This window comes from Lonchura striata, chromosome 23 (assembly GCF_046129695.1).
Source record: "Lonchura striata isolate bLonStr1 chromosome 23, bLonStr1.mat, whole genome shotgun sequence".
In the NCBI taxonomy this organism is placed as follows: Eukaryota; Metazoa; Chordata; class Aves; order Passeriformes; family Estrildidae; genus Lonchura; species Lonchura striata.
Genome location: NC_134625.1, coordinates 6,471,268 through 6,480,504, shown reverse-complemented (window position 1 = coordinate 6,480,504; position 9,237 = coordinate 6,471,268).

Below are 9,237 nucleotides of genomic sequence, written 5' to 3'. Positions count from 1 at the left end.
CTGCCCTGATAGACCCAAGGGAGCCCTACAAACTGACATCAGGAACCTGGACTGCTGAGTTTTGTTTCCCAGGGAAAATGGAAAAAGGATGTGCCCAGGGGCCCCTGGCCCTGACTGCAAAGAATCCTTAAATCGAAGGATGGACCCCACACCGAAGTGGTCCCCACCTCAAACTTGTGCTGCCCTGATAGACCCAAGGGAGCCCTACAAACTGACATCAGGAACCTGGACTGCTGAGTTTTCTTTCCCAGGGAAAATGGAAAAAGGATGTGCCCAGGGGCCCCTGGCCCTGACTGCAAAAAATCCTTATATCGAAGGATGGACCCCACACCGAAATTGTCCCCACCTCAAACTTGTGCTGCCCTGATAGACCCAAGGGAGCCCTACAAACTGACATCAGGAACCTGGACTGCTGAGTTTTCTTTCCCAGGGAAAATGGAAAAAGGATGTGCCCAGGGGCCCCAGGCCCTGACTGCAAAGAATCCTTATATCGAAGGATGGACCCCACACCGAAGTTGTCCCCACCTCAAACTTGTGCTGCCCTGATAGACCCAAGGGAGCCCTACAAACTGACATCTGGAACCTGGACTGCTGAGTTTTCTTTCCCAGGGAAAATGGCCAAAGGATGTGCCCAGGGGCCCCTGGCCCTGACTGCAAAAAATCCTTATATCGAAGGATGGACCCCACACCGAAGTTGTCCCCACCTCAAACTTGTGCTGCCCTGATAGACCCAAGGGAGCCCTACAAACTGACATCAGGAACCTGGACTGCTGAGTTTTCTTTCCCAGGGAAAATGGCCAAAGGATGTGCCCAGGGGCCCCTGGCCCTGACTGCAAAAAATCCTTATATCGAAGGATGGACCCCACACCGAAGTTGTCCCCACCTCAAACTTGTGCTGCCCTGATAGACCCAAGGGAGCCCTACAAACTGACATCAGGAACCTGGACTGCTGAGTTTTCTTTCCCAGGGAAAATGGCCAAAGGATGTGCCCAGGGGCCCCTGGCCCTGACTGCAAAAAATCCTTATATCGAAGGATGGACCCCACACCGAAGTTGTCCCCACCTCAAACTTGTGCTGCCCTGATAGACCCAAGGGAGCCCTACAAACTGACATCAGGAACCTGGACTGCTGAGTTTTCTTTCCCAGGGAAAATGGAAAAAGGATGTGCCCAGGGTCCCCTGGCCCTGACTGCAAAAAATCCTTATATCGAAGGATGGAGCCCACACCGAAGTGGTGCCCACCTCAAACTTGTGCTGCCCTGATAGACCCAAGGGAGCCCTACAAACTGACATCAGGAACCTGGACTGCTGAGTTTTCTTTCCCAGGGAAAATGGAAAAAGGATGTGCCCAGGGGCCCCTGGCCCTGACTGCAAAAAATCCTTATATCGAAGGATGGACCTCACACCGAAGTTGTCCCCACCTCAAACTTGTGCTGCCCTGATAGACCCAAGGGAGCCCTACAAACTGACATCAGGAACCTGGACTGCTGAGTTTTCTTTCCCAGGGAAAATGGAAAAAGGATGTGCCCAGGGGCCCCTGGCCCTGACTGCAAAAAATCCTTATATCGAAGGATGGAGCCCACACCGAAGTGGTCCCCACCTCAAACTTGTGCTGCCCTGATAGACCCAAGGGAGCCCTACAAACTGACATCAGGAACCTGGACTGCTGAGTTTTCTTTCCCAGGGAAAATGGAAAAAGGATGTGCCCAGGGTCCCCTGGCCCTGACTGCAAAAAATCGTTATATCGAAGGATGGACCCCACACCGAAGTGGTCCCCACCTCAAACTTGTGCTGCCCTGATAGACCCAAGGGAGCCCTACAAACTGACATCAGGAACCTGGACTGCTGAGTTTTCTTTCCCAGGGAAAATGGAAAAAGGATGTGCCCAGGGGCCCCTGGCCATGGGGTGGGGCCACACTGCAAAGAATCCTTCTATCAAACGATGGACCCCACACCAAAGTTGTCCCCACCTCAAACTTGTGCTGCCCTGATAGACCCAAGGGAGCCCTACAAACTGACATCAGGAACCTGGACTGCTGAGTTTTGTTTCCCAGGGAAAATGGAAAAAGGATGTGCCCAGGGGCCCCTGGCCCTGACTGCAAAGAATCCTTAAATCGAAGGATGGACCCCACACCGAAGTGGTCCCCACCTCAAACTTGTGCTGCCCTGATAGACCCAAGGGAGCCCTACAAACTGACATCAGGAACCTGGACTGCTGAGTTTTCTTTCCCAGGGAAAATGGAAAAAGGATGTGCCCAGGGGCCCCTGGCCCTGACTGCAAAAAATCCTTATATCGAAGGATGGACCCCACACCGAAATTGTCCCCACCTCAAACTTGTGCTGCCCTGATAGACCCAAGGGAGCCCTACAAACTGACATCAGGAACCTGGACTGCTGAGTTTTCTTTCCCAGGGAAAATGGAAAAAGGATGTGCCCAGGGGCCCCTGGCCCTGACTGCAAAAAATCCTTATATCGAAGGATGGAGCCCACACCGAAGTTGTCCCCACCTCAAACTTGTGCTGCCCTGATAGACCCAAGGGAGCCCTACAAACTGACATCAGGAACCTGGACTGCTGAGTTTTCTTTCCCAGGGAAAATGGCCAAAGGATGTGCCCAGGGGCCCCTGGCCCTGACTGCAAAAAATCCTTATATCGAAGGATGGACCCCACACCGAAGTTGTCCCCACCTCAAACTTGTGCTGCCCTGATAGACCCAAGGGAGCCCTACAAACTGACATCAGGAACCTGGACTGCTGAGTTTTCTTTCCCAGGGAAAATGGAAAAAGGATGTGCCCAGGGTCCCCTGGCCCTGACTGCAAAAAATCCTTATATCGAAGGATGGAGCCCACACCGAAGTGGTCCCCACCTCAAACTTGTGCTGCCCTGATAGACCCAAGGGAGCCCTACAAACTGACATCAGGAACCTGGACTGCTGAGTTTTCTTTCCCAGGGAAAATGGAAAAAGGATGTGCCCAGGGGCCCCTGGCCCTGACTGCAAAAAATCCTTATATCGAAGGATGGACCTCACACCGAAGTTGTCCCCACCTCAAACTTGTGCTGCCCTGATAGACCCAAGGGAGCCCTACAAACTGACATCAGGAACCTGGACTGCTGAGTTTTCTTTCCCAGGGAAAATGGAAAAAGGATGTGCCCAGGGGCCCCTGGCCCTGACTGCAAAAAATCCTTATATCGAAGGATGGAGCCCACACCGAAGTGGTCCCCACCTCAAACTTGTGCTGCCCTGATAGACCCAAGGGAGCCCTACAAACTGACATCAGGAACCTGGACTGCTGAGTTTTCTTTCCCAGGGAAAATGGAAAAAGGATGTGCCCAGGGTCCCCTGGCCCTGACTGCAAAAAATCGTTATATCGAAGGATGGACCCCACACCGAAGTGGTCCCCACCTCAAACTTGTGCTGCCCTGATAGACCCAAGGGAGCCCTACAAACTGACATCAGGAACCTGGACTGCTGAGTTTTCTTTCCCAGGGAAAATGGAAAAAGGATGTGCCCAGGGGCCCCTGGCCATGGGGTGGGGCCACACTGCAAAGAATCCTTATATCAAACGATGGACCCCACACCAAAGTTGTCCCCACCTCAAACTTGTGCTGCCCTGATAGACCCAAGGGAGCCCTACAAACTGACATCAGGAACCTGGACTGCTGAGTTTTGTTTCCCAGGGAAAATGGAAAAAGGATGTGCCCAGGGGCCCCTGGCCCTGACTGCAAAGAATCCTTAAATCGAAGGATGGACCCCACACCGAAGTGGTCCCCACCTCAAACTTGTGCTGCCCTGATAGACCCAAGGGAGCCCTACAAACTGACATCAGGAACCTGGACTGCTGAGTTTTCTTTCCCAGGGAAAATGGAAAAAGGATGTGCCCAGGGGCCCCTGGCCCTGACTGCAAAAAATCCTTATATCGAAGGATGGACCCCACACCGAAATTGTCCCCACCTCAAACTTGTGCTGCCCTGATAGACCCAAGGGAGCCCTACAAACTGACATCAGGAACCTGGACTGCTGAGTTTTCTTTCCCAGGGAAAATGGAAAAAGGATGTGCCCAGGGGCCCCAGGCCCTGACTGCAAAGAATCCTTATATCGAAGGATGGACCCCACACCGAAGTTGTCCCCACCTCAAACTTGTGCTGCCCTGATAGACCCAAGGGAGCCCTACAAACTGACATCTGGAACCTGGACTGCTGAGTTTTCTTTCCCAGGGAAAATGGCCAAAGGATGTGCCCAGGGGCCCCTGGCCCTGACTGCAAAAAATCCTTATATCGAAGGATGGACCCCACACCGAAGTTGTCCCCACCTCAAACTTGTGCTGCCCTGATAGACCCAAGGGAGCCCTACAAACTGACATCAGGAACCTGGACTGCTGAGTTTTCTTTCCCAGGGAAAATGGCCAAAGGATGTGCCCAGGGGCCCCTGGCCCTGACTGCAAAAAATCCTTATATCGAAGGATGGACCCCACACCGAAGTTGTCCCCACCTCAAACTTGTGCTGCCCTGATAGACCCAAGGGAGCCCTACAAACTGACATCAGGAACCTGGACTGCTGAGTTTTCTTTCCCAGGGAAAATGGAAAAAGGATGTGCCCAGGGTCCCCTGGCCCTGACTGCAAAAAATCCTTATATCGAAGGATGGAGCCCACACCGAAGTGGTCCCCACCTCAAACTTGTGCTGCCCTGATAGACCCAAGGGAGCCCTACAAACTGACATCAGGAACCTGGACTGCTGAGTTTTCTTTCCCAGGGAAAATGGAAAAAGGATGTGCCCAGGGGCCCCTGGCCCTGACTGCAAAAAATCCTTATATCGAAGGATGGACCTCACACCGAAGTTGTCCCCACCTCAAACTTGTGCTGCCCTGATAGACCCAAGGGAGCCCTACAAACTGACATCAGGAACCTGGACTGCTGAGTTTTCTTTCCCAGGGAAAATGGAAAAAGGATGTGCCCAGGGGCCCCTGGCCCTGACTGCAAAAAATCCTTATATCGAAGGATGGAGCCCACACCGAAGTGGTCCCCACCTCAAACTTGTGCTGCCCTGATAGACCCAAGGGAGCCCTACAAACTGACATCAGGAACCTGGACTGCTGAGTTTTCTTTCCCAGGGAAAATGGAAAAAGGATGTGCCCAGGGGCCCCTGGCCCTGACTGCAAAAAATCCTTATATCGAAGGATGGAGCCCACACCGAAGTTGTCCCCACCTCAAACTTGTGCTGCCCTGATAGACCCAAGGGAGCCCTACAAACTGACATCAGGAACCTGGACTGCTGAGTTTTCTTTCCCAGGGAAAATGGAAAAAGGATGTGCCCAGGGGCACCTGGCCCTGACGGCAAAAAATCCTTATATCGAAGGATGGAGCCCACACCAAAGTTGTCCCCACCTCAAACTTGTGCTGCCCTGATAGACCCAAGGGAGCCCTACAAACTGACATCAGGAACCTGGACTGCTGAGTTTTCTTTCCCAGGGAAAATGGAAAAAGGATGTGCCCAGGGGCCCCTGGCCCTGACTGCAAAAAATCCTTATATCGAAGGATGGAGCCCACACCGAAGTTGTCCCCACCTCAAACTTGTGCTGCCCTGATAGACCCAAGGGAGCCCTACAAACTGACATCAGGAACCTGGACTGCTGAGTTTTCTTTCCCAGGGAAAATGGAAAAAGGATGTGCCCAGGGTCCCCTGGCCCTGACTGCAAAAAATCCTTATATCGAAGGATGGACCCCACACCGAAGTGGTTCCCACCTCAAACTTGTGCTGCCCTGATAGACCCAAGGGAGCCCTACAAACTGACATCAGGAACCTGGACTGCTGAGTTTTCTTTCCCAGGGAAAATGGAAAAAGGATGTGCCCAGGGGCCCCTGGCCATGGGGTGGGGCCACACTGCAAAGAATCCTTATATCAAACGATGGACCCCACACCAAAGTTGTCCCCACCTCAAACTTGTGCTGCCCTGATAGACCCAAGGGAGCCCTACAAACTGACATCAGGAACCTGGACTGCTGAGTTTTCTTTCCCAGGGAAAATGGAAAAAGGATGTGCCCAGGGGCCCCTGGCCCTGACTGCAAAGAATCCTTAAATCGAAGGATGGAGCCCACACCGAAGTGGTCCCCACCTCAAACTTGTGCTGCCCTGATAGACCCAAGGGAGCCCTACAAACTGACATCAGGAACCTGGACTGCTGAGTTTTCTTTCCCAGGGAAAATGGAAAAAGGATGTGCCCAGGGGCCCCTGGCCCTGACTGCAAAAAATCCTTATATCGAAGGATGGACCCCACACCGAAATTGTCCCCACCTCAAACTTGTGCTGCCCTGATAGACCCAAGGGAGCCCTACAAACTGACATCAGGAACCTGGACTGCTGAGTTTTCTTTCCCAGGGAAAATGGAAAAAGGATGTGCCCAGGGGCCCCTGGCCCTGACTGCAAAAAATCCTTATATCGAAGGATGGACCCCACACCGAAGTTGTCCCCACCTCAAACTTGTGCTGCCCTGATAGACCCAAGGGAGCCCTACAAACTGACATCTGGAACCTGGACTGCTGAGTTTTCTTTCCCAGGGAAAATGGCCAAAGGATGTGCCCAGGGGCCCCTGGCCCTGACTGCAAAAAATCCTTATATCGAAGGATGGACCCCACACCGAAGTTGTCCCCACCTCAAACTTGTGCTGCCCTGATACACCCAAGGGAGCCCTACAAACTGACATCAGGAACCTGGACTGCTGAGTTTTCTTTCCCAGGGAAAATGGCCAAAGGATGTGCCCAGGGGCCCCTGGCCCTGACTGCAAAAAATCCTTATATCGAAGGATGGACCCCACACCGAAGTTGTCCCCACCTCAAACTTGTGCTGCCCTGATAGACCCAAGGGAGCCCTACAAACTGACATCAGGAACCTGGACTGCTGAGTTTTCTTTCCCAGGGAAAATGGAAAAAGGATGTGCCCAGGGGCCCCTGGCCCTGGGCTGGGTCCTCACTGCAAAAAATCCTTATATCGAAGGATGGAGCCCACACCGAAGTTGTCCCCACCGCAAACTTGTGCTGCCCTGATAGACCCAAGGGAGCCCTACAAACTGACATCAGGAACCTGGACTGCTGAGTTTTCTTTCCCAGGGAAAATGGAAAAAGGATGTGCCCAGGGGCCCCTGGCCCTGACTGCAAAAAATCCTTATATCGAAGGATGGAGCCCACACCGAAGTGGTCCCCACCTCAAACTTGTGCTGCCCTGATAGACCCAAGGGAGCCCTACAAACTGACATCAGGAACCTGGACTGCTGAGTTTTCTTTCCCAGGGAAAATGGAAAAAGGATGTGCCCAGGGGCCCCTGGCCCTGACTGCAAAAAATCCTTATATCGAAGGATGGAGCCCACACCGAAGTTGTCCCCACCTCAAACTTGTGCTGCCCTGATAGACCCAAGGGAGCCCTACAAACTGACATCAGGAACCTGGACTGCTGAGTTTTCTTTCCCAGGGAAAATGGAAAAAGGATGTGCCCAGGGGCACCTGGCCCTGACGGCAAAAAATCCTTATATCGAAGGATGGAGCCCACACCAAAGTTGTCCCCACCTCAAACTTGTGCTGCCCTGATAGACCCAAGGGAGCCCTACAAACTGACATCAGGAACCTGGACTGCTGAGTTTTCTTTCCCAGGGAAAATGGAAAAAGGATGTGCCCAGGGGCCCCTGGCCCTGACTGCAAAAAATCCTTATATCGAAGGATGGAGCCCACACCGAAGTTGTCCCCACCTCAAACTTGTGCTGCCCTGATAGACCCAAGGGAGCCCTACAAACTGACATCAGGAACCTGGACTGCTGAGTTTTCTTTCCCAGGGAAAATGGAAAAAGGATGTGCCCAGGGTCCCCTGGCCCTGACTGCAAAAAATCCTTATATCGAAGGATGGACCCCACACCGAAGTGGTCCCCACCTCAAACTTGTGCTGCCCTGATAGACCCAAGGGAGCCCTACAAACTGACATCAGGAACCTGGACTGCTGAGTTTTCTTTCCCAGGGAAAATGGAAAAAGGATGTGCCCAGGGGCCCCTGGCCCTGACTGCAAAAAATCCTTATATCGAAGGATGGAGCCCACACCGAAGTTGTCCCCACCTCAAACTTGTGCTGCCCTGATAGACCCAAGGGAGCCCTACAAACTGACATCAGGAACCTGGACTGCTGAGTTTTCTTTCCCAGGGAAAATGGAAAAAGTGTGTGCCCAGGGTCCCCTGGCCCTGACTGCAAAAAATCCTTATATCGAAGGATGGACCTCACACCGAAGTTGTCCCCACCTCAAACTTGTGCTGCCCTGATAGACCCAAGGGAGCCCTACAAACTGACATCAGGAACCTGGACTGCTGAGTTTTCTTTCCCAGGGAAAATGGAAAAAGGATGTGCCCAGGGTCCCCTGGCCCTGACTGCAAAAAATCGTTATATCGAAGGATGGACCCCACACCGAAGTGGTCCCCACCTCAAACTTGTGCTGCCCTGATAGACCCAAGGGAGCCCTACAAACTGACATCAGGAACCTGGACTGCTGAGTTTTCTTTCCCAGGGAAAATGGCCAAAGGTTGTGCCCGGGGTCCCCTGGCTCTGGGCTGGGGTCTCACTGCAAAAAAATCCTTATATCGAAGGATGGACCCCACACCGAAGTTGTCCCCACCTCAAACTTGTGCTGCCCTGATAGACCCAAGGGAGCCCTACAAACTGACATCAGGAACCTGGACTGCTGAGTTTTCTTTCCCAGGGAAAATGGAAAAAGGATGTGCCCAGGGTCCCCTGGCCCTGACTGCAAAAAATCGTTATATCGAAGGATGGACCCCACACCGAAGTGGTCCCCACCTCAAACTTGTGCTGCCCTGATAGACCCAAGGGAGCCCTACAAACTGACATCAGGAACCTGGACTGCTGAGTTTTCTTTCCCAGGGAAAATGGAAAAAGGATGTGCCCAGGGGCCCCTGGCCATGGGGTGGGGCCACACTGCAAAGAATCCTTATATCAAACGATGGACCCCACACCAAAGTTGTCCCCACCTCAAACTTGTGCTGCCCTGATAGACCCAAGGGAGCCCTACAAACTGACATCAGGAACCTGGACTGCTGAGTTTTCTTTCCCAGGGAAAATGGAAAAAGGATGTGCCCAGTGGCCCCTGGCCCTGACTGCAAAGAATCCTTAAATCGAAGGATGGACCCCACACCGAAGTGGTCCCCACCTCAAACTTGTGCTACCCTGATAGACCCAAGGGAGCCCTACAAACTG